General features: G+C 39.8%; 1 protein-coding gene across 6 annotated transcripts in view; it reads right to left on the reverse strand.

Annotated features, from left to right (window-relative positions):
* The window catches only part of LOC137284835 (sodium/calcium exchanger Calx-like), a 54,732-nt gene extending 36,296 nt beyond the window's left edge, over positions 1 to 18,436 (reverse strand). For 3 of the 6 annotated variants that reach the window (XM_067816849.1, XM_067816847.1, XM_067816845.1), the window contains exon 1: positions 18,168 to 18,258. The gene's annotated coding sequence lies outside the window, so the exon portion shown is untranslated. Of the gene's footprint in view, positions 1 to 1,516; positions 1,646 to 18,167 lie in introns of those variants that run through there. The other 3 variants (XM_067816850.1, XM_067816848.1, XM_067816846.1) reach the window with 3 other exon arrangements.
* Between the last annotated feature and the right edge of the window lie 6,461 nt (positions 18,437 to 24,897).

Raw genomic sequence — 24,897 nt, forward strand, 5'->3', positions numbered from 1 at the left:
TGAACATTGAGATGGAGTGTTTTAGATATTGGGAATTTATTGAACGTACCGCCACCTGAATTTATTAAACCAGCTCACAAACATTTATATTATATCGCCATCTGGTGCCATTCTGATTGTAACACATTCATAAATCAACAACACCACTGTAAGATGGCGATTAGAGAGTGGTGCAAATATCAACATGAATACGGAAATCAATATCCACACGAGAATAATTCGGAAAAGGACAAATTGTGTACTATGTGCCATTCGTGTCATATAGGTATGTGCACGGTAGGGTAATGTTGGACGGAGTTATCACAGTATTGAAAATCATTTGTTTGTGTTGAAATTCATAATAAAGTTCTATCTAGTGACGCTGAGTGTAAGCGCCGTGGCAATGGCAAGTGTATAATATCTAGATGTGTTGGGTTGTTACTTTAAAGGTCTGATTTCTTGTAAGCTGATATTGATTACTTCATCACTCTTCATACGTTACGTCAGGTGCGTGTTAGTCATACTTTGATCAATCAACTGTTACAGTTTCAGGCATAGTTTGAAGGATATTCACGTGACACATCTTTAACCTCACACCTGGTCTCAAGACTGAAGAGGCATCACATGCTAAGGTGAAATGTCAGAACTGTCAAATGCTCGCTTCTATTTTGTACTGTCAGCCGTGATGTCATTAACAATCGAAATGTACACGTGTTGATTTCAAAATCAATAACTGGAATGATGCTGTTTTACAAAGCATATTGTATTGATCCAGTTTGTGAATACGTGTTGACAGATTGACCCTGTACGGACCATGACCAGTTGATACAAGACTTTATAAGACTCGTATATGTACGAAATCAACACCAGGAAGTTAATCAATTCCAATTATAAAACACGTGTTGCGTAATTGACAAACTGCTTAGTTCTATATCATATAATAGTCTTGGATACACATGGGGTCTCTTTGACAAAGGTCTGACACTTACATAATATGCAAGCACCATCTGTTAATACATCTACACCAGTACTGTGCCTACAACGGTCATGGTGACATCATCGAGAAATACAACAACAAAATCCGTTGTACCCATGTGTGAAATATTGATTATATTCATTTTTAGAATATCCAGCGAAATTTCACTGTGCATAGTGGTTTTAAAACATATTTTCTGATTTGAGTGAGTATGGTTTTATGCCGCAACATTCCCATTTCGTGACGTTGGAAACTAATAAATGATCATAGCATAATGAACGGATGTGAAATCAAACCCCGTCTTCCCTAATGCCTCTAGTTTGGTTACAAACATGTAACAAGATCGAATGAAGTGTTAACTCTAAACAGAACAAACCTATTTTCAATTTACTGGAGAGACGCACAGTTATGTACCTGAGACACCGTAACGTCAATGCATCGACAGAAACTCATTCATTCAATGGTCCTAACACTCGCAAGCTCATACACAAAACACGCAGTCGTGACCACTTACACTATGCACTTTCAATATCTATACTAATCTATGAATGATATACATACCTTCCCGGGAAGCCTCGACAGGTAAAGTATCACAGTTTGAAACATACACCTCCAATCAACAGGGAAAAGTGTCTCGACAAGCCGATGAGAGCTAACCTGACTACTTGTGGTGCACACCCCGCCTTCAATACGTCAGAGATACTCACTCCTCTAGCTCGTAGCCCACACTTGTCCCAGAATGTTCATTCAGGAAATGAACCACGCCCACATGCAATTCGTTTCATTTGAGGCCCGGTTAATCAACCGTACCGTTGCCTGTGTTTGGACCTTTCCTTAATTAGGACAGCCTCATTTCGGTTGCATTTTGCAAAAAGAATACATTTGATGGCATACTTCGACTTACGGGGCTGAGTTTCGTATTGAGGTTAATTTGGTGTATACTGCGTTTTGTTACCTAAAGGATATTGCAAGCAATATTGAATACAACGATGTGATATTGACAAAAGCTGTATTTAAACAATGCTTCAGTTGTTTGATATGCTATTGTCTGTGTGATAAGCTATATTATTGTATGTAGTGTGGTGTTGTGTGTGGGGGTGTCTGTCTGTCTGTCTCTCTCTCTCTCTGTGTGTGTGTGTGTGAGAGAGAGAGAGAGAGAGAGAGAGAGAGAGCACCTAGACAAGCTCAAACACGTAGACGAAACACTGAAGAACACAAAACACAATAATTTATATCATAAATGCCGTTTAGATAATATATAATGTTGAAATGCTCAGACAGCTATAGTTATGCTTTGCTAAACAAACTACATCGCAGTCGAGTTTGCTGTAAGTATGTCACTGCAGGGTATTGAGGGCGTTGAAAACATGTGTTTATAAAATGCCTGAAATAACTCAAGTTGACGCCAATCAGTGTCCACGTTACAGCGAGCACGCTGGCCTGGGTAGCCAATCAAAGTGAGTGTCATTTACCAAAGGGGATACGATCTGTCAAGGCACATAGACTGGCTGCTAGTCGCTTTTAAAATGATCTTTCGACGTTTTGGGTACACGCAAGCCTTATACAGCCAACCTTACGTAACGAGTACATAGCGAACACATGATAAATTACTTTATGCTACACAGACGGACATAGATGTATTAAGTTACACATTATATACGCACAAGCCATGTATAAAGTGGTCACATTTCCATTATGCCAATCAGTCATTTTGTTACACGATCCAATAATTGTATTAACATGTATATGGGTTATTCATATTGAGAATCAATGTTTGATTAGCTTACAGAATAACATTGTGTAAGCTAATGTTTAATTGATATTCAGTCATAGACAAATTTCCTCAATGTAACGACTAATCGGGAACATTAACACTTTGCTCTTACTAGATTCAAAGGGAATCAATATCACTTGTACACAGGTTACACGAACCACATCAAGACACATATTTATCAAAAACGTGGCTTGAATTGATTGTAGATTAATATAATGCACCGGCGTCAATATATACAGATTTCATTTGGTCTAATATAAACGTCAAACCAGGGATGTTTTTTTTTATGAAATCCGACTTCTTTATTGTGAGTAACGACGTGTCGGAGTATATGCTTACTCCTTCATCAGGTTGATGAAGGTTTACTTGATGAAGGAGCAAGCATATACTTCGAATCCTTGTGTTCCAGATGATAAAGAAGTTGACTTCCATTAAATCTCTCTTCTTCGTGCGTATCGCTTCATTCAAAGACCTGGCAAAGTAGCTGTTTAAAATTATTATAATCATATGAATAGGCCACTGTAAATCAGGGTGTTCGCGAAAAGAGTAGGGTATTCTACTGACACCTTTAGCATCAGGGAATTAAACAATTTACGTGAACACCTAGGCAATAACCGACCTATGCGGCACATAGGACCACCGGGTGGCTTGTAAGCAAACCACTCACGTTCTGGGTGGATGTGCAAGGCTGATGTTCTGCCGGTGTTCTGGGCAAGGCTGACCTTTTCAAGAACACCAGGTGTCGTTACTGATTGTCAGTGAACCACTCATATGACTATCGTGGCTATTGTCTTTCACGCTCACGGGAATTGTTTGGACAGATGATGGAGAATGATGTTCTTTTGTCGTTGAGGTTTAATGTAACTCGTGGCTGAACAAAGGGCACATTGTATTAACTCCTCAAATGCCTCGAGATTACAACTAGGTGTTTCCAATCACTCCTCATGCCTTGGCCACTGCAATATCTCAAGGGAATATATACTACAATCTGCATCGCAAATCCCTCAAATGTATTATAGCTCCAAGAATAAAGTATACGTGCGAATTTGTAAACTGCACATGCATATCTGGAGCAATTACACAGTAAATGCAAGAAAGTGAATCTTATGTTTGGGAACTTCCTATTATGGGGACCAAAACGTTTCGGAGTATATGCTTACTCCTTCATCATGTGAATCTTCATCATCCTGATAAGGAATAAGGATATACTCCGAACATTGTGGTCTTCATAATAATGAATTTCACATCTTTTAATATTCCCGTCCTTATATGTATCAGTTCCATTCCAAAACCTGACAGTAAATGTTGACGTATATCCGGTTGTGACGCGGAATCAAGAGGTCATTTGAGGAGCAGTCAGTTGTGATATGAACAACACAAATGTCACCTTGACTTGGCGGTCTCCCAATTCATAATTCATATTAAATCGATAATTTCAATTTTCCACGCTCCAAGTCCAAGTATTGATTGGTGTCTATTTTTAATAAGCTTATGCCCCTGTTACAAAGCTGTGTGCTGGTCCAGCAATAAAGAATAGATGCAGTGGTACATTGCCTAGTTAAAGGATGGTAAACTGTCACGCATAATTGGCCCTTAGTATTTATCGTCACATTAGCTGCTGGCAGAGAGTAACTGACTTGGGTGCACTCCAGATCGATCAGTGATGACAAATAGAGCATGAAAAGATAACTGCATAAGGCCTGCGTCCGTACGCTCTGTAAACATTGGAATATTCATTAGAAAGCCTCAACATAATGTAGTTAATATATAGAGTGTGCAGTGTTTGAACGTTATATTCTTGTGGTGTATAACACAGCATATGACTTGCTTAAATGTTGCTTTGAGCAGCCTTTCATTTACATGTATACGTTGATATGCATGGAGGATAGCAAGAGGTGATGCATGTGTTAAAAGTATGACACTATGCTGAAACTAACAAGCACGATTATGGTGCTGACAAATATAGAAGGATATTCGGGATTCGAACCCCGATTCATTGGATTTTGGCGTACCCAAGGGACGTAACTCCGTGCTGCACATTAGATGATTTGGTTATCGTTGCTCCCTGATACAGAGTAAAGTGTATACTCACTCTTTTCTAGCTTTATTCTTGAGTTTTGTATTGCACTGTGTGTGAAATACTGGATAAGGATAAAGGAACACTTGTACTTTCATGTATTCCCGTATACATTGTTATGTGTATATTAACAAGATTAAAACTCCATTTCGTGTCTATACTTCTGTAAGTGGTATTGTGTGAAGTGTACACTGTCCTCATAACCTTGATACAGCAAACTTGCCTGGGGCCATAGACCGTATCTATTGATATAAAATGAAACCATCAGAGTATAAACAGGAGTCACGCTCTTGAAATACGTTTTTCTATTATACATACTACTTTTCTTTCAAGACGTACTGACTGCCTTGTCTAGATACCAGTGAAGACGTATAGTTAATCAAAGAACTCACTCACACTAATCTTTTGAGGTGAGGTAACAGCATCAGCTAGGTACAAATAGTCTCCTGGTTACCATAGCTACCGGGATGCTGATGCTAGACTTTGATTACTGCATTTGCACTCAGAAAAGATGTAAATCTCTGTAGGTTCACGTTGTTCTGTGATTGTTGGGTGCAATGTGTGAAACCTAATCGCCGTGAATCTGATAATACTTAGCTTTTCGGATAGGATACTTTTCATGTGATTAATGTGAATGTTAATAAATAATTATGTGAAATTCTTTTCCCATTTAGTAATGAATATGTTCATTCCCCGAGAGGCGAATATTTTGTTTTCGAAATAACATTCTTAACGTATAACCTGTGAAGGATATCTAGTGGAACAATTAGGTCTGTAGTCTTCCTTTACTTGTGTCAGGATCCGCTGATCGATTTGAATCCCAGATACGATCGGTTTGTGATTCGAAGGTTGTTATTACCGTGCTCGTCTTACTGTCCTTCACAAACAGTCTGTGTCTGTATACTTATTCTATCATTTTTCTCCCCTATTTACTGAACCGTTTATCGGAATTTGGAAAAGGGCATTTGTGTTCTACGAGAACTGGTTTAATGTGATGCTGACCTGTATGAAGCTACTTTTGGGTCATATATATCACAATGTTCTTTGAACGTATTTCGGATGGCCCAACACTACATATAATTGCATTTCTGAATCGACATTATTTCATGTGTCTGAGCTGGTTGCAATCTGTTGCCTGCTCATCATTAACATAATCCATATTCCTAACCAGTGTATACCACTTCAGAGGTTACGCCGGACTTTGTCATATGCATGTGCAATATCGTACTCCCGTCCATACGGCATTACCCTTTGATTCCGAAAGATACATTCCCCAATAGACATGTCCATGCTATATCCGGCTTAAAGATCGAGCAGTTCATATTATGTAGACAGAGTAATGTCAGTTTGCATTATGGTGCTAGAGTAACACCAGTTACGTAGACAGAATATTGTCAGTTTACATTATGCAGACAGATTGATGCATTATGCAGACAGAGCCATGTAAAGTTGCATTAAGTAGACAGATAATTTTTGCATTTTGTAGGCAGAGTAATGTCAAATTGCGTTATGTAGATGGAGTAATTTTGCATTATGTAAACAGAGTAATGCAAGTTCGCATTATGTAAACAGAGTAATGTCAGTATGCATTACGAAGACAAAGCGATATCAGTTTACGTTTTGAAGACAGAGTAATCTCTGTTTATTTATGTTAACAGAGTACTGTCAGTTTGGAATATGTCCTGAGAGGTCTTTAACCCAGAGTATCCAGGTTGAAGACGGAACCCTGTAGTTTAATCCTGACTAATGGGTTTCTATTGTACGAAGGATGGGGCCGTTATATCTGTCGTTCTGTCACTTGTGAATAAGCTATATATAGATGAAAGGAAAACTACAGGCAATAACATGATTACCTGCTAATGTATATTTAAAACGACCATCTGCTCAGTCGTTCATTACACAGTTGATCAAACACTTGTATTCCACATTACGGCTGACAGAAGAATAAAACCACAAACTCGCTTTTGACATTTAGAAATAAGATCCAAATATTATACAAAGTTAATGGCTTATCTGTGACATATGTTGCGCCGTCCGCGCATTCGAAATGTAAGAGCCATCGTATTTACGTAATATGTCATTGTGTGAACCCTAGGTCCTAGTATAATACATACATGCAATACAGAACAATGACATACGCCATAACGGATGTTTTGAAAGAGAACATTCATATCAACATAAGCAAGTATTAGGAAATCGGTTACTTTTAAATGATTGAGACAGGTCATTTACATTTTTTCACTCTTGTAATTCAAATATCACCTACTTTGTTTGAATGCTAGATAAACCACTACACTATAAAACACGAAATGAGGATAACCTGTGACGCTCATGTGCCCAGATTCCAATGGGCGCAAGAGAGAAAATAATTATTATGAGTCCATCTTTGAAAACAGTGATGACACCTGGTGTCAGTGGATGAGCAAAGCGAATACTGCTCTGGTCCTACTTTCACAAAGCGCCAAGGTGATCGTAAGTCACTAAGGTAAGGTGACTTAGGTTAAGCATTTTTAAGCTATAGTTAAGGGATGGGAGCTATGGTTAACATTAGAAAAGCTTGCTTCGTGAAAGAAGCCTATGGTCATGCAAGTCATGTAGATATTACAACAACGAACCAAATTAAGTAAAAGCAACAACACCATGTTCGTAATCACGTGCAATTTCGACTATATCGCGTGTTTATGGATACGTGTGCGTTACTGATGGTACCAGGTGTTAGTATAAGGTGAGTAAATCTAGTTTGTTTCTTCTATTTATTCTGTGATGATGCCAGTTTCTTGTTACAATTAACTGCGACAACGGAACTCAGACCATACACCACATAGTAAGGTGTTGATCAGGGATCATAATCAGGAAGAATCAACGAAATAAGGTTAGGATCTAGACACAACCAAGGGAAACAACTCTGTGGCAACTACTAAGGCTGAAACAAACTACAATTACAGATCATCCACAACGTTGATGTAACAACGAACTGAACTCATGTCTTCGGTGTGACGAGCAAACACTTTAACCACAAGACTACCCCATCGCCCTGACCGACGTTAGAGACTGAAGGTTTGACTCAATATAAATACGGTCGACAGCTTATTTTGACAAACAAATTGACACATACATTTACTGCATTACTGCATGTCCCACTTGCACAAAGCGATCTTAGCACTACGACTATCTTAAGGCTGAGTGGGAGAATGGGAGTTACAACTGCGACTCTAAGATCACTTTGTGCAACTGAGCCCAGGACACATACAATTTTAAAACAACGGTCTCGACACGCAGGTTATCTGCCACGGGCCTTCGGGTAAGCGCTGGTTCCGAACAGTGCGCCTTGGCCGTATTGTTTGAATGCTAATGGCGAGGAATTTGGGAATGTTACCAGATATGAAAAGCCCGTGATTAACTCCACCATGAGTAATTCATAAGAGAAAAAGTCTTCTCAAAGTCCGTGTAGACGAATTTCATACTTTCGCACGGAATGTCTGACATTCCTGGAAACTTTCTTGAGAAAACCTCATACAAACATGCAGATTCCTATGACTAATGGTTTGCGTGAATTCTACATCAAAGCCATATACCGCACAAATATGGACATGATTCAATACATGAATGCATGGGCAAGAATGTTTTGCGTCTAACAAGTAACAGATGGAGGTGATTTCATGAGTACGATTAGTCCATTAGTCATGAACTGAATAATGTCAAGGAAACGCCTGTGGTGATATCTGTAAACACATAATTATTGCAATCAGTACGTTCTTGTGACGGATGTGACTTAGTACTCCACCTAGTTCGTGTCCTTTTGTGACATGAAGGGATAGAATGTGGCTGATGTCTGAAGACCGAGAGGGACTTAAGAAAGATGTACTTCTCAGCTCATCCTCCAGTTAAACAAATGGACATACATGTATGTATAACCTAAGCTGCTTAGAGACAAGAGGTACTGATAGACGGAAGCTTGAATTGTGACTCAGGGAAGTATTAACATGTTTCTACATGTGTCTAAGTGCGGAAGCCGAAGTAATGGTATTTACTGCTTGACAAGTATTAGATGAGCCACGACAAATGACACCAATTTGCATATATGGGAACGCCCTCCAGAAGATTCCAATTTAAACAAGACGAAAACTGGCTCTCGTCCGAATATTGAAAATTCAATTTCTCGTGCGAATCGTGTCGTGATGGTGTCTTTCTGAACTAAATCGCTCTCCGAGACACGTGTTAAGCAGTAGAGGTATTGATTTCACGTCACGGTCGCATGTATTGCACGTGCTTAATCGTCATTCTACCTGTCGCAGCCAAGTGTATTCGCCCAGATTACTTGCCCCGCCTTATTGCATGAACACGCATACCCACTCGTGGACTTTCGGAAGACCCCTTCAGCCTACGGTATGCATTGTATATAGAGATTCACTCACTCACTTTACTCACCTACGTTCCCAAAGTACACACTCATTCGAATCGAGTCTTATCCCTACCAATAAAGATGCACTATCCTTGCGTTATTAAGGACATCGTTTACTTAATATGGAAACAATACGCACTCATTCGTGAAAGTAAATATAATATTATGTAGATTGTGATATGATTGGGGATCTAGACTGAAGAGCAGGACAGGGCAGTGGGTCAGATCAGTGACCACGTAACCTTTGCTTTATATTTTCCTATCAAGGGACTCGATAAAAATGGCAGTCCATGTTTAGGGCAGATGCACGGCTACAGAGGACTACGCTTCAACTTCCAGTTTCCCTTGACGTTTAGACACTGGTGTGGCTGCTGATTCTTTGCTGATGCGGGGGATGTAATTTAAGTCGACATTACTGAGGGAATCAGCTCTTCTCGTCGGTGTTATTTACCGGGCTTAGATGTACCGGGAATCTCTCAGCATTGATGTGGCAATTACATGAGCGAGCACAGGGTGCTTGTCTATACTAACATAGTTTCATTTATCATCTAATTCTTCAGAGCTTATGATTTCATAACAACCACTGTTCACTCGATAGGAGTGGAGCTAATATATATATTTATTACAAATATGTAAAGTGTACTTTAATCCTATTCTGTCATAAAAAAGAAAACTGAAACAAACATTTCAAGTAAAATTTTGAAGCGACTTTAGAAATGGAATGCATATTAAGAAAAGCAAGATTTATGGATGTACTTTATTGTGAATAACACGGCGTTTCGGAGCGTATGCATACTCCTTCATCGTGCTCCCAACCATTCACCTGATAAAAGAACGAGCATACGTTCCGAAACGTCGCGTTATTCACACTAAAGAAATCGACATCCATAAATCTTGCTTTTTTCATATCAAGTAAAATCTAAAGTCTATTACATCTGACAAGTCGACTCTTATCAAGTAGGTGAGAATCCAGAAAGGCCCTGGGATCCCTTTCCTTACATTTTAGATTTTGTCAACATGATTTAAGAATCATTTCTGAAAATATGTTCATTTTAGAGACTAGATGTTAGTATACAGTAATGCATTTTGATCAGAATGGGTGCGCAGTGATCGCCTTTCTTACTACTACAATTTTTTTCATCCTGGCTGAAAGCACGAATGATGGATGATCTAGTCAACCCCCGGCCCAACTCGGGACCAATCTACTGCAGAATTACCAAGTGTCTGAATCAGATATTGACAGAGGAAATGGAGATGAAAAGTGCACAAGCTACGCACAATAACTTGAATAAATGGAATAACTAAATACGCATTTCCGACTCGGAAGAAATAACGATTTGTCAGGATATGACCACAGCCCAGGTCCAAACCCCAGACCTACTAATTTTATGTCATAACGGAGTTGTAGAGAGCCCGGATGTTTTTGCTTCTCGAGCGACCTTGAAACGGCTCTCGTCGTCTGTTTCCTGAAACGTGATCTATTGTACATTGACGGCTATCTTTGCAGTTATCACATTAGAGACCTGTAAGTACTCCCAAAGCAAAGCTCTACGCCTACCACCGCATTTAGCCCCTGTTTGTGGTTTGCCTGCTAGTTTGAAAAAGTCACTAAAAACGTTTTTGCAATAATATAGACCATATAAATTGCAGAGTATCTGATTCTACTGACGAACAACGGAGACGGTGATGTTGATGGTGATGGCACGCTTTACCTTTAGCAGTATTCGATATACTAGAGACACATTTGAAACCCCCAATCTACAAACTCCCGGAGCTAAGCTGTTCTGCCTCCATGGATATCTGGAATGTATATAACTTTGCACTCTGTAAAATACAAGACAGTTTCCATGGTTTCTCAAGACAAACTAAACTGCATCCTTTCCCGAAATAGAATTTCATTACACGAGCGCATAAAACAGATTGCAAGCTCTTCAGTGGAGCGTCGTAGCATTGGCAAATGATGAAAAATCGTAATCTTAACAAACCATCGACCTAAATCTCTAAATCTCACCTGTTTGTCTTTAGTCACCGGCTGGAGTCTCTTTCATGTTTCAATAGGAATGTTCGGAGATAGATGAGGTGTGCATCATGGTCATAAAAATTCCAGACTTAAGTCCGAAATATCTCACCTTCAATGCATTAGTTCGTCAAAGAGGCTGGCAGCGACATGTTTAGAGACGCGCCGCCATTCGTATTGTCAATAAACTATGATACCAATAAGGGATATATTATGTCGAGCCAGACGTCTCGCGCCTTTATTGAAGCCTACAACAAAGGGTTTGCAAATATTGTACTTTAAAGGTGTTTTTGGGACTACATTTTCTCCTGTATACCATCATTGATTTCCCCTGGGACGCAGTAAATCCAACTTAGGAATAGTGATGGATTGCTGATGCGGTATTATTTGAATATTCAACACGGATATTTGACAGTCTGTATGATGAATATAGGAGGCCAGGCGACTGAAGTCAGGAAGTCAACATTGACATGCATGAGAGAGACAGTAATCATATAAAGATTACTGGAAATGAATAATTTCACTAAATGTAACAATAGCTTAATAATTATCAACAATTAATGAGTTATCATATTTCCGTTAGCTTCCACACTTTACTTTGAAAGATAGTAATTGCACCAAAAGCCACAGCACACTTTGTTACAGATCAATACCGACTCTCCGGAAACCTAAATACGATCAACGTGACCTTCCACACGGGTAGACCGAGTCGTAACATTAAACAACCCCCTCGCCCTGAAAGCAAATACCTGGATTTACAAAGGCTGTCCTTTAATCAATAAAAAAGACGAGATATATAACTGTACCAACAATACAGTGATAGTAACGACGTCTTTACCTGAGAGTTATATTTGCTGCTGACTGTCTTTAGGGTTGTCTTAAGGGAAATCTATCTTCAGCCTCTTGGGAGACATATGCGTGGGTATGAGAGTGTTAACAATTGTAATTGTTCGCAGAACATGTTCCACACGAAATCAGCTTTACAAGTACAATCCCAAGGCATGGACCGTCGACAAATCGACACTCATCAAAATGGAACGCGATCCTCATTTCACAATAACACCTGGGACATTGGTGCCAGCTAACCTTAGGCACCTCACATTCTAAATATTAGACTAAAATTTACTTTCTGAATATAACATTGACAGAAACAAATTATTCTTTTATAATTGAATTCGAGGCCCAGGGAGATGGGAGATTCAGAACTTAAGGATATCTAGTGTTGCTTCATTTAGGGCTTTAGCATTGCAGAAATGGCTAGAAATGGCTAGAAATGGCTAGACAGAATTAACAATAACGCGGTTCGGGGACTGGGAGGCAGACTGTCTGAATTTGCACGTACACGTGTATTTCACATGCACATATATGCGCTCTCAGAATGCACCTTGTGGGTGGCTACATACTCATTAATATTAAATATATCGAACTGAGTGTACTGTTGAAGTGCCCTGTTCATGGTAGATTACCTAAATTAGAAACTGATGCAAGGAACTGAGGATTCAATCTGATCCATAAACACAACAGTAACTGGAAACCGATTTTCATCATACCGAATGTCTTTAAGCAGCACGCCGAGTCCAAGACGTGTTCCCGGTACAGAGGCACTTTATCTCAGCACTGACGTTACACAGGTATGGTCATCCAGGCTTGAGTATATACAGACACGTACTTCATTCAATCACATTCCAGAAATGTCATAATGGCAACATGGTGCTGAAACACACACGCTAACCCATTAGACCATAATAATATAGTAACAAGCAACCCGCTCTCCAACCGCATTAATAACCACACAACAAATAATATGACATTGTACATGATTGGTCTCTGTAAGCTATTACCAAGGGCAAATGAATTGCACATACCTAGTGGCTAACGCGTCTTGCTGTGACATTTCGTCGGCCATTCCACATGCGTGGGACCTCGAGCAAAATGTCACATACAGTTAAAACGAGAAGAATTATTACTTTGAATTAAACTGTTTAATATTAAATATTGATATCAGTAAACGCTTTAATAGAGGTATTAGAAGTGAAAGTCTCGTTTGATGAAGTGTAAGTCTGGATTAATGGAGTGAAAGTCTAAATTGATGTAGTGACAGGCTGGATTGATAAAGTGAACATTTGGATGATGAAGTGATGTCTGGACAGATGAAGTGAAAGTCTGGATTGATAGAGTGAAAGTCTGAACTGATGATTCAGCAGTGAAAGTCTGAAATGATGAAGTAAAAGTCTGGATTGATGGAGTGGAAATCTGGAACGAAGGTGTGAAAGTCCACAGAAAACAGATGCCTGATGCATTATTAAATTATTATCATGCAAATCGTCATACAAAGCACTTCTTTGAATCTTTGTAAGTAAAGCACCACTCATATTGTAAACCAAATTCAACTGTTCTTGAACTGTTAAGAGAACTAATATGTTAATGTGCGTACTATCGCTTATACATACTACAATCAATCACTGACGTGGTGAGAGAGTAGTTGTTAATAGTGGGACACATGTGTCGCTCCCAGTTGGATCCTGGTATTGAACACAATCAGCAAATACCAGGGTTCAGGGTCCTATACACCGAGACGCACCATGAAGCTTGTTAGAGGTATAGCGATTACTTACTGCACTTGATGAGCCAATTACTGCAACTGACTAAAAGCCGGCTTGGGACTTGCTGGGCTTTGTAACCTAGACTTCGTGTTTCTTTTGAACAAAATTGTCTGCTAATTGAGAACCGGGATGCTCGTTTGGGTAAAATTAGTTAGAAGCTGTTAACTCACCGCCGACTTCTGAAAGACTATGGTAGATAAATGGAGAATGTTTCCAAATCTGACATATTGTTGACTAACCTGAAGCCCGATGAAGTTCCTGGTGTCTGACTTGGCAAGTTGTTCAACATTTCGCTTTACGTTTAGGGGGTCACGATGTGATGACTGCCAGTAGTAGAGTCTCATTTCAGTTACCTGAACATTGACTATCCTTGTAACCAAACAAACATGACTTCCCCTCGCTATCAATTAAAAGTGAAACCCTCTTGAAATGCAATTGGCATATATTTAAAGTCGGGAGGTTCAAACAGGTTCTCGTGTTGTAACAAGATTTGTGTTAACACTGGCATAATTGCGATTTGCACTTAATATGTCCCTATCCAACATGAACTCTTGCATAAACATATAGAACCTATTTGGTGTAAAATATAATGAGCGCAATTAATCATCTTCAGGACTTATCGTGGTGAAAGAGGAATGGGTTTGACACATCCACCGAGGAAAGCTGACCTCCTAAGGCTCTGCTATTCACCAAAACACAAAGACACTCCTCCAATGTCATTTAGTCAACCTCGCCTTTTCGTCTTGTCAGTGTTTCAGGAACACAATTAGAAAGCACCTGTTGATCCCATCAGTGGGAAGATCACCGAGACTAGCTCATTCTAAAGCCTAATGACCCATTGGGCGCTGCTTGTTTATTACTTATCATTCCTCATCACATCACATCATGCGTTCTGATCCCTGTGATGACCACTGATCATTGCGTAATACCGTAATGGGGTCACTGCATGCGATCAGCTGCAGGTTTACAAAGAGGATGTTTCCCTCAGTGATATGGCTTGCGCAGTGTCAGTTCACTAACAATACTATAGCCATGGGCAAGTTTTATAGCGAGTTTCACATGTTACTTGAGCTGTTTTTGTTCATGATATGCCTTATCAGATATCTCACGAAACAGTAGTAAACAAAGAAACGAAGCCCAAGCCAGGGCAAGAGACTGTGACATAGTCATGTTATAATCAAACCCAGGACAGTGATCGAGTTGCTGCCTGAATCATTGCAGCTTTGTTGTCGTTGGTTTTGTGACTGAAAAAATGATCCAGTTCCATATCGTTGTCGTCATTATGATTTCTTCCACGTTGTCGGTTTTATTGGTCTAGGACAAAACCCTGGCTACATGTCGTTGAAGGATATGCTATTTTCTTCCCCTTTCCATATAGTGTTCGGTTCATTCAACACACTTATTTTTTGTTTGCTCCAGAAAAAATATGTTCACGTATAGCATAGATTTGTAACAGTAGTTATATCATTCCTTGGTCCTCCTTGTTTGACTTCCAGTTATTATCCAAACGATAGGTCCACTGCAGGTGCAAAGAGCCTTAAACACTGATATTAAGTCCCAGAAATATTGATATCTTATCTAAATACACGATCCACTTGCAGCAAAGAAGAAAAGCTTAAAATTGTTTTTCCTTGGCCTGAGGCAGTCTAGACTTGCACAATCACTGTCTTCTTTACCTGGATTCAGAATTTATTTCTAATCCCTGGGGTCTGGAATGCATGCTAAGGGCCATGTTGTATGTATACATACTATGCACTTTCTGTTAACGTGAGGAAGCCTACGTGTGCGTTTTTACCTCGCGGTGTCTGAAGTCTACACATATTTATACATTACACCGGTGTGAGCGGTGAGGTAACAATCTAACCCAGACAAGAATGTGAACATACACACACATGGGATAATTCAACGTAGAATTTCCACCGGACATGAACTTGGATACCTGTGGTAAAAGGTTTGTAAAATCAGTTGTTTTCAACGCAGCCTAACTCCCGTCAGACCATGTGTTGTGTGCGTGTGAGTCATGTTTATATAATACATATTAAGCTATAACGCATAGCCTTGATCCAAGACCGTGCTGAATGCTCAGCTCATGGATGTGTAGTAATTCAATCCTGAAAGAAGTATAAGAAAAGCGACAGTGAGGGCGCGAGTCTGTTGGAGGGACATTGAGTTGAATTTATGTATAATTTTAAAGGAAATTATTATAAAATTATTAGTTATTACCTTAGGGATTTTTCCGAGTCTAGTTATATCGTTTCTCTTTTTAACTGTTTTGCAGATGGACAAGCGTGTCTTACAGCCCCTGAGCAACATTATTCCCCTCCTGCCAAGCCCTTACTGCAATGCTAAAGAATTAAATGAAGCAAGTCCTTCCTTAGGTTCAGAATCTCTGGTCTCATTTGGGACCCATTTTCAATTTATATGGGTTAAGTTTGTTACTATCAAACTTATATATAATCAGAGATTTAAGCGTTCGTGCGCCAATGGACCACAGTATCTACGTGTGTTTCGGTAATGTGTCGCGCTATGCAGATCCGCCTGCGTATAGTAAGACTTCCTTGCCCCATCTTAAGGTTTTAACGATTTAATCACTAATGAATTCGTATACTACGGGATGATTTGTCGCCTCAAGTCTGTGTTTACACTGTGTAATTAGACTGTAAGTATTTCGTTTACTTACATTGGTGTTCTTTGTTTAGATCACACAGGCAGATACAAATGTTAGTTGTGTACACGCGCCAGGCATTCTTGACGGGCCCATATCTATTCGCGGATAGCAATCCGAAATAGTTTGTCGCGGCAGAGCTTCCGACGACTGACCTACATCACGAAGTTCGAATATAGTGATGCATAAACGGTCCACTGGGGCTACTGAATAATGACCAGTTCCGTAGATAATACCATCAGACACATCATGCGATGACCAGAACGTTACCACCCGGCAGAACGCACTCAAGTGATCCCTGGCATTCCTGCTACCTGAATCATGTCCTCCTTGCTGCCATTGATTTTTACACTCGGTAATTGTTCTCTGCATCTTTGTTTATTGTTGTCCTTGTCAACAAAGCGTTGCGTCTGACCTCCACCCCCTGACCCCAGGTTCAGTGCCACGCCCATTTGAGCTTGCCGAGAGAAATGTCAAGTACAGGAGTTACGTGGTTTTAGTGAATGCGGAAAGCACCATATGAAGAACTACAATAGGTTGTCTCGATAGTAACTCACAGATAGAGGACAAATACTGGATCAATATAGTGGTGGTATCTCAAGATTCTACACCACTTTATAATATAACACAAGGTCTGCGGGCAGTTGTTTCAATGCAGTTACCGCGTTGATTTCTGATTACTCGATATTGTACCGACTACTCAGTCATCCTTTGGTTACTCAGTCACCTACCGATTACTCGATATTCCGAATAATCGGTCATCTACTGATTACTCGATATTGTACTGATTACTCACTCATCTATTGGTTACGCAGCCATCTATCGATTACTCGATATTCCGAATAATCGATCATCTACTGATTACTCGATATTCCGACTAATCGGTCATACACGGATTACTCGATATTGCACTGATTACTCAGTCATCTACTGATTACTCAATATTCTGATTCTTCGATCATCTACTGATTACTCGATATTGTACTGATTACTCAGTCATCTACTGATTACTCAATATTCTGATTCTTCGGTCATCTTCTGATTACTCGATATTGTACTGATTACTCATTCATCTACTGGTTACTGGGTCATCTACTGATTACCCAGTCATATACTGGCCAGTCTGTCATCTACTGATTAATGTCATCTTTTGATTACTCAGCCATTCACTGATTACTCAGTCAATGCGCATACTCTGCCGTACTCTGTCAGGCTAAGGCGACTATTCATTAATATAACAGTCAATCGATTTACTTGTAACTACAGTTGCTAAAATAGCCTATTATCCTAATAGGAAAATACATACTGGTTTCACTTGCTCTGGCCTACTGTTACACAGCTGTGAGTAACGATGGGTTAAAACATGTTTGTGTTGTATGTGGACTTATGTCACGTCGACACTGACGTTAATAATTCATAGTTATTGTTATCAGTACTAATACTCAACTTGTTAACACGCATAAAACTACCGACATCAGCTTTGATAATAAACAAAACAAGATCAATTCACACAACACAACTTGTATCATTTATACACAGGTCTAAACACTACTGTCTTGGGAATCCATTATCAATGCTGTACGGTTCTGTGGGATATAATCTTGCAAATTCCAAGGAAACCTGAAACGACATGCATAGTGCTGCAGATTCAGTTAGCTAAGCTTGCTCACATACCTGATAAGTTAAATATCCTTAGCATCCACACAGCGTTTAGCCCACAACAGTCTTCATGGAGATGTCCCGGGAACTGACTCACGCTTTCTACGTTTGGACACACAGAGAGTAATTCTAGAGGAAACGACTCCCCTTCCGCATTACAATCTGTCTAAGCACTGATGCATTGCACTGGGATGTAGTATTCAACCTACTGTAGGACCAATGGCACAGCTAGTTCCAGACCGCTGACGCCGTACCACCGATCAGCAACAGCTACGCGACTATACAAAGCGGTTGTCAGAGGCTTGCGAAGTGGGGGCCTACGCTACGCTCAGAGGTCTTGTGAGATTGTGGACACAGTCGTGTATTGACTTGCTGCATCCCGGTTGAATCATCACAACTTGTTGTGGCTCGAGGCCGATGGCGGAGTCGGGATATTTGAAACTGTCGTCTATTGATATGCTATACAAATATTATGATTTGATTGTGTTATTATTGTGTTATATCAGCGGGAGTGCTGGAGTTATCCCCCTTTTAACTGCATCTGATTTAAGCGTGCTGGGATGGACAATTGTTAAAAAGGATATAATTTTTACTGTCATTGCGTTTGTTTGAAATTTCATACTGGAAAATCATTGATAGTTGTTCCCCAATAATCTCTTGCAATATCCATCAAATATTGTTACTAATTATATTTGATAGTCTTACATTATCTATCACGACGAAACACGACTGTTGCTAACAGGATCGGATGGTCGACCGCTGAAATTGGTTGACACGTGTCATATTATCCCAGTTGCTTGGGTCTATGCTTATGAAATTGATCACTGGATTGCCTGATCCAGTCTCGATTATTTACAGACCGCTGCAATACAGCTGAAATATTGCGGAGAGCGGCCTTAAACAACAACAAACAGCGACGTATTACGATGAAAGTTCTCCGTGTTTTTCCTATTTCACAGACCCGTGAAGATCTGGGTTTTATGAAAAGGTACATTGATCTCCAGCAACCATGCAACTAACGGAATCGCATGGACAAGCTCGCTGACTTGGTTGACATACCATGTCCTCGTATCCCAATTGCGTAGATCGATGTTCATGCTGTTAGTCACTGGATTGTCTGGTCCAGAATCGATGTACCGCCATATGGATATTGTTGAGTGAAACTAAAACTCGCTCACTCCTTTTTCACAAGGTTTCTGTTCAACGCTGGTATGGTATCGACATCGCAACTTGAATTTAATTAAACTACAGACGTCAACAGTACGCGATGAAACCGTTGGTATACTTGATTTCCATTTCATGTTGACAAAAGTAGTCATTTGAGTTATGATAATGTGACGATACCTATAACCTGTGATATTTGTAGATGACATCGATCCCGGTAGATAACGTGATATATGACCTGGGGCCACATAGATGTAAGTCATGTAGACACTAGACAGTTGATCTGGATATCAGGAAAACACGAGGAAGGCGAAGCTCCAGCTTTGAAAACTGACATCCACTGTCTGTGACTCGACAAGGAATTCAGGGCCGTTTTGGTTTTTAGATAGCGTCGAAGGTTAGCATAACGGGAATAAAAACAAACGACTGCCAGCGTAATCATACTGTCTGAAGGAGCAGCGCTCAGAAGCAGGGAGGCGGACATGACGACAAGAAAAGTTAGAGGGTCGAGGACATTGGAATAGCTGCAAGACGGGAACAAAGACGACAGCAAGAGGGTAACACGGTGGGCTTTTGTTCATGTTTCTCAAGATATGTTTGGAGAGTGGAATATTTTTGTATAATATTTTCTAAAACCTGAAGCTAGGTGATATTTCTAAATATTTTCTAGAACGATCTGTTGTGGTAAGCACAATGCCATCAACACAATGACTGCAATCACAAGACTTAACTCTATACACGACACACACCTTGAACCAACGCTTCCCGAATTCTACCCCTGAAGCTGTGTCCGAGAATTCGAATAACAACGTAAACGTCGCTCCACTTTATCATGCCCAGAGAGTGCAAAAGCAATCATGGTTCATTGTTTTTTTATAGCGTCTTTGCTGAAACCTGATGAACATGTATATATTTACTTTTATTGATAAGTGCCCGATTGCACGGAAAGTACAATAGTTTACTATAACGCGAGCGTATTCGCGCGTAGACGTTATTGTGAATTGTATGTGCAATGTGCTTGTGTGAGACCACATTTAACATTACCTTAACCAAAGCGGAAACGGGAAGGTTGGGAGGTATCTTTACAAGATGTTAATTCACTTCTCCAGACATCTAGATTATGTTCGCATTTTCTTAAAATCTAAAGTTTTTACCAAGCACAAACCTGAACACATTTTTTGTTACAGATAACCAGGTGGTGGGTGATGAAGAGGCAAGAATTAGCTGTAAAACTCTGACTACAAATACATTGTCATTAATAAACGTGTGTTTATGTTCGCCAGCTTCTAAATGCCTTTCAGGAACTTCAAGCACAAATCATTTGATTTTAAATGTACCAGAGTACAAATAAGCATAAGAATTAAAAATACCCGAAACATCTGACAGCCTGTACGTAATTATCCAATATATCGTTATGAGCTTATTTACATAAATATTTGTACAGATTCCTTATCACTGACTGAATGGAGAGATCAACTACTGTACATTGAATAATGCATGGATGCTTCTCGTTTATTGTAATTTAGCCGTTAGGCTCACAACCCAGCAGACAAAGAGCGTAACAATGTAGAGTGTATCCTCAAATTGGTATTAAAACCCAGAGGAAATGACAGTAACTCAAACCTGCCTGGAGCTGATTTCTCCTACTCGCATTTGTCCGAAGCTCTGATAACCGTCTGAAGAGACGAGATAATGCTGGTAACCAAATGAAAGGATGTCCGCTTGCATTCCCTGCTTTGCATAGATACATTCTGATCGGAAGTCACATGTACCTTCATGGCCAAGGTTTGAGTATTTGTGAAATTACATAACCGAACATAGTATTTCAGAGTCGGTGAGTGCGTGAGTCACTGAGTGTACTGGGTGCAATGTGTGAAGCCTGTTTCTAGTGTCTAGTGTTCCTGAAATATTACAAAAAGCGGTGTAAAACCTCCCTCAGTCGATCATAGCTCCGGATCTGTTCATGTAACCGCCGGAGTAATTAACAATAACAATTTGTTGACGTTCAGATAAATGCATTTATTGAGATACCGTATGAACATTGAATGCAGTAAATGTTCATTTCAATGCAGTAAAATTTGGTTAAAACGTTTTTAAGCTTTTATTGTCTATTATGATGCCAAATATGTAACTGAATTATATTTGCCGATATAAGTATGGCCTAGGAGGATGCGAGTATCTTCGACGCACATGATACATTTGTTTTCGCTGTACCACTAATGCGTTACAAACCAGACTGATCTTTGATGAAAACAACAACAGACATTCCAAAAATGTGGCGCCGGGATAAAAACATAGAAGTCACAAAGGAAAGGGGAATGGTTTGGAAACGTGGGTTTGTGAACTGACCATGTAAAAATGATGCTTGAATAATATGTTTTTTGTCTTTGGTGGCATTTATCGCTGTTAGGCGTCCTTGAGAGACATCAGGCTGGTGTTGATCGTGGTCTATATGTTGCATCGTGCAGCGAAGGGAAGTAATGTTATGGGAATATTTCAAAGTCATCAAAGGCTTGGTGGTTTAGAGCGAGATGCATGGGAAATGAAAGATCATATAACGAAATAGATCACCCTTTGATCCCTTCATACAACCACGAAGTCATGAATGTCTTGTTCTTCATTTGCAGCAGCGGCAACGTTCATTTCGAGGCATTCCAGATAAGGAAATAAATATGCACAGCATCATATGAGCATCATCATCATAATTAAAAACTCCACCATCGTCGCGTGTATCAAAACTATATACAGCCACTCAAAGGCGAGTGAGTGAGTGATTTGAGTTTTACGCCGCACAGCAATATTCCAGCTATATGGCGGCGGTCTGTAAATAATCGTGTCTGGACCAGATACTCCAGTGATCAACAACATGAGCATCTATCTGCGCAACTGGGAACCGATGACAAGTGTGAACCAAGTCAGCGAGTCTGACCACCAGATCCCGTTAGTCGCGTCTTACGACAAGCATAGGCACCTTTTATGGCAAGCATGGGTTGCTGAAGGCCTATTCTACCCCGGACCTTCATGGGCAAGACAAGAAAAGACAACTGTTAGTAAATAATCAAAGAAATATTGGCCTATACCTGGCACTGGCTACTGGTCTACTCATCTTACCCTAAAGCATTGCTGGTCGTGACTGACATCGACGTTAGCCACTTACATAAGTATGGCATCCACACTTGCACAGTTTACCTGGTATTTAGTAATAGAACTATGACATCGACATATGCACAGCCGAGGATCACTGTAACATTTATGACTGGCACATATGTACAGTGACTGGCTTTTGCTGACATAACAGCTGACAGTTACTGCTATGTGTATAACATCAACAGCTGCAGAATGAATGGTATTTTCTGACACTATAGCAGAGAGTCATCAACGCAAGTATGGCATCCACATTTGCCCAATGCATTACTGACACTACAGATGAGAGTTGTTGACATAAGTACGACATTAACATTTACACAGTGAATGGTATTAGTGACACTACAGCAAGTGATTACTGGCATACATATGACTACCAGATTTGCCCAAAGGTTTAGAGTCACTAAGATTGATATGTGTAAAAACCCTTTAAAAACTCAGGAGCAACTGTTGTCCATAGGACCTTGTTTACTATTCTCCCGATTTCACCCGTTCGTATTTGTTGAAAATGATGAAGTCCGACAGTTTACAAATATCCATTTTCAAAACTGATCAGATGTCCCAAACCTTTGACATCGGATTACAGTTGATCCTTGAGAACCCGTGAACATCTCGGGTTTGAATTGGTCTTCAATAACCCAAGCCTGGCGTAAGAAGTAACTGACGGGATCAGGTCGTCAGGTTCGCTGACTTATTGACACATACCATGATATCCCAGTTCCGGAGGACGATGCGTACGCTGTTGATCACCAGATTGTCTGGACCATACAGGGGTACATAAAAATGTACACAACAGATGGCTGAATCCATCCTTTGATACAGGCAAGGAAAAGTTAGATCCTGAGTATAGTTTCTTAGAATGAAAAATTGACAGAATGGAAAATTAATGTTGGCTCTTAGAGACATTGGATAAATAGAAAATAAAACATAAGAATGATTCGTCAAACACCGAAATAAATGGACCATTAGTATATAAAGTAAATATATATGTATGAATAAAGGTAAGTCTTTTAATGATGTCAATCTCAGTATAGTGATGGACACGAATAAAAAAGTTGACATCCATAAAATTCTGGTCATTAGGCCTGTGAAGGTCCAGGTTAAAATACCGGCCTTCAGTAACCCATGATTTTCATTAGAGATGACTAATGGGATCTGGTGGTCAGACTCGCTGACTGGATCGTAGATCGACGTTTGGTCCAGACTCGATTATCTACAAACCGCTGTCATATAGCAGGAATACTGCTGAGTGCGGCGTAAAACTAAACTTACTCACTCCTTGAGGCGGAAATGTAGGGTATATTTGCTAGGTACAGTGGTTTTAAGGAGCTTTCTATTGAGGTACATAGGAGAACTGGACACCTCGAGCTCATGAAACTTAAAAATCAAGTGGTGATTCATGCTTTATGGTATGTCATGTGGTATGCCCCGCATCCATACGTGTTGTGACGTAATAGATCTATATTATCAGTACCATGCTGTTATCTGAGACCTTTAAAGTGGGAACAACTACACAACTTTCAAAAGCAATATACAATACCATGAGCTACCATGTCCGAGTTCAATACAATCCATAGAACTCCAACAAACTCTAATGCAATCATCGTGGACATCTGTCATTCCCACAGGTATAACAGAAACGGGGCGAAACATTTTTCAGTCATGAGAATCTGTTACAACACACGGTCTGAGACGATTTAGTTAGGAATATACGATCACCAGAATCAAATATTAATAATACCAGACGTTGGCCAACTGTCCATATACCCTTATCACCAGTGATGCCAGTCACAAACACGAGCAAAGAAGCATTGAAACTTTAATGAGGCCATAAACGTCGCAACCCTCATTAGAGAACTTTTGAGGAATGGTCATAAGACGATTCTTGATTTCTTCAGGCAAAGTATACGCTTGCTTTTACGTTGAGAGACGTGAAATGTTTCTGATAGGATAATTGAAAAGTTGACATTTGGAAAGTTGTCCCTCTTCCCACACAGGAATGCGCGTGTCATTTGTCGCTCTGAGTCTTTGTATCTATATCAAAATGTACAACAGACGAAGCGTATGTTGACTCATATATTTCCAGTAGATCGTTAAATCAGAGAAATGAAGTCAACTTTTGATCATTATGGAAGATTAGCCTGTCATCGATATACCTCGGGCCTAAGTCATACGTCTTGGTCATATTCTATTCTGTTTATTTAGCCAATCCGTAACGATAGTTTTACATATACACAGGACATCAGCCAGAACGATACTAATGAAAAAAAGGGAAACAAAAAAGGGTAAACTACGTGTTAGATGTTGGTTGACATGAATCTTTTCTGTGACTGTTTTCCATACTGGACAAAATAAGTTAGGGATATTTGCATTTTTATGACATATTTTATCAGTACTCCACTTTTTCAAAATTTACAAACATCCCTAACAATGTATG

This window comes from Haliotis asinina, chromosome 5 (genome assembly GCF_037392515.1).
Source record: "Haliotis asinina isolate JCU_RB_2024 chromosome 5, JCU_Hal_asi_v2, whole genome shotgun sequence".
In the NCBI taxonomy this organism is placed as follows: domain Eukaryota; kingdom Metazoa; phylum Mollusca; class Gastropoda; order Lepetellida; family Haliotidae; genus Haliotis; species Haliotis asinina.